General features: G+C 40.9%; 1 long non-coding RNA gene across 1 annotated transcript; it reads left to right on the plus strand.

Moving 5' to 3' along the window:
* The first annotated feature begins 363 nt into the window (after positions 1–363).
* LOC140598888 (uncharacterized) lies at positions 364–1,669 on the plus strand. Its single transcript, XR_012001434.1, has 2 exons — positions 364–498; positions 1,261–1,669. It is a non-coding gene; the product is annotated as an uncharacterized lncRNA (long non-coding RNA).
* Positions 1,670–2,401: the final 732 nt, after the last annotated feature.

Consider the following 2,401-nt stretch of genomic DNA (forward strand, 5'->3'; position numbering starts at 1 on the left):
CTGTCGTCTGACAACGTGGTGGCAGCGAGTGGTCTGTGCGGGGTCAGGGGTGGGCCTTGGCGCTCATTGTCAGGTGCACATCTGCCTGGGAGATGCACCTGCGGGGTCAGAGGCAGGGTGGGCGTTAGCGCCTCTCGCCTCCAGCAAGTGGCGCTGTGCTGCTCCCTAAGCCTGTTGCTGATGGGCGGGATTCGGGTGGGGACGCTGGTTCCTCTGTCTCTGGGGCTGAGCATCCCACCCCCCATTCTGCAGGGTCCTCCAATGAAGAGACCCCAGGCCCCCGGATCTCTGCCGCATCACTCAGAAACCTGCGTTCACTCTGCCTGCGTCCAAGCTTCTTTTGGTTTTGTTTTTTTATCTCAGACTGTTGTGCCCAAGATTGGGAATCTGAGAAACCACAGAGAAGCCACACCAATGCAAACACATGAGGGTGATTTACAAGCTCAAGCTTGCATCCAAGTACACCGGACACAGAGGAGCAGGGACTTGGACCCCAAGGTGGGTTTTAGCTTCGTTTTAAGGGCTGGTCTCAGGGACCTCCAGAGGGGCTGGAGCAATTCTTCAAGTTCTGTTTACATTTTGATATGGGGCCTTCAAAGGCATTGAGCTCTGTTCTTATTCCAATAGGGGATTCCTGCCCTTGGCCTGGGCTCAGTTCTTATGCTCATGTGGGGCTTTCTAGGATATTAACCTGTAAACTTTTGTTTTTTTCCTGTAAGTGAAGTAATGTAAATTTCAGGTCTTCTTCACAGGGGCCTGGGATGGCTGGATGTGTGCTAAGGCTGAACTTAAAGTGGAATGCCTTAATTTTCTTAGCCTCCACGCATCCTATCCCATCCTATCTAGCTCCTTCCCCCTTCCCCCGATCTCCTAAGAGAGCAATTGCAAATGACCTCTGGTGGCAGCCTGTGTTGGGGGACAGGCCCAGGGATTTGGAATCAGGAAGACCTGGAGCGTGGGCATCCGGGCTGTGCAGCGGGATTCCATGCTGCAGACTCTTATTCCCTAAGGCTATCTTGACAACTGACTTTGTATATAGAAAAGCTCTCCTTTGTCTTTAAAAGATGAAGAGGGAGTCAAAGCGTTTTTTCTCTGCCCATCTGATTGCTGTGATTCCAATCTGAAACTTATTTCCTATTAATAAGGATAATTTACTCTCCATAGTACTATGGGTACTAGTACTTTTGTTTTAATAATATTTCTTAATATTTTGACACAAGTAATCAGAGGACTGAGGGTTTCTCATCTCTTTCTTCACAGCTCAGTCACTCATCAGGAAATGCATCCTTATGGATTTGGAGAGAACTGAGAGACATTATCACCAATGGTCCTATTATTATGTGAAGGATTCTTCCCTGAGATTCTTCCCCTGTTTCAACTGACCCTGAAGCACTGTGAACTCTTTGGAAGAGAAATGTCAAGGAAATAAATGTTATACATTGCTAATTTTAAATGCACTTGCAATATGGTGTAATAGAAGTATTTTTATCTGTTTTTTTTTTTTTTTTGCTATTTATTATCCTTTCCTGCTTTTCAGGTTGAGGAGACATTATACATGTTCATAAGTGTTTTTCTTTCCTTCTGATATATAATTCTTTCTTTGTTCCCATAGAAAGCACTCTTTAAGAATAAGGCAAAAGTTAATTAAACTATTCTTAAAATGTCTTCACACTTGGAGCCTGATTCATTTAAGACAATTTTCAAAATAAATCTTATTTACTAGAAAAAAAACAAAGATTTATAGGGAAATTGAGAAGATAGTACAGAGAATTCTCATGCACTTGCACTCAATTTCTCCAATTATTGATATCATATATGAGTACAGTACACATTAGCTAATGAATCAGTATTAAAATATTCGCATTAACCAAAGACCATTCATTATTCAGATTTCCTTAGTTTTTGCTAAGTAACCATCCCTCATATCACATTCCATTTGTTCATGTTTTCTTAGGCTCCTCTGGATTGTAAGAGTCTTTCAACCTTTCCTTGTTGTTGTTGAACTGGAATACTGTGAGAAGTAAGGTATTTTGTAGAATTTCCCTCAGTTGGGACATGTCTGTCACTTATCTCATGATTGAACTGTTTTTGTGGATTATATACAGAGATATGCTTCCATTTTTATTATATCATATAAAGGATAGATACTATCAACATGATTTATCAGTCTTAGTACAGATCTGATCATCTTGCTGAGGTTGAGTTTGTCAGCTTTCTCCATAGTAAAGTGATTCATTATTATTATTATTATTATCATCATTATTATTATTATATTATTTTTTTTAACTTTTTCATAGTATTTATTGTAGAACGAAGTTACTATGTTTATTCCACACATAAGAGTGGGAAGCTATGCTCATCAAGTTGAGGGTGGAATGTCTTCACAAATTGTTTGAAATTC

This window comes from Vulpes vulpes, chromosome 5 (genome assembly GCF_048418805.1).
Source record: "Vulpes vulpes isolate BD-2025 chromosome 5, VulVul3, whole genome shotgun sequence".
In the NCBI taxonomy this organism is placed as follows: Eukaryota; Metazoa; Chordata; class Mammalia; order Carnivora; family Canidae; genus Vulpes; species Vulpes vulpes.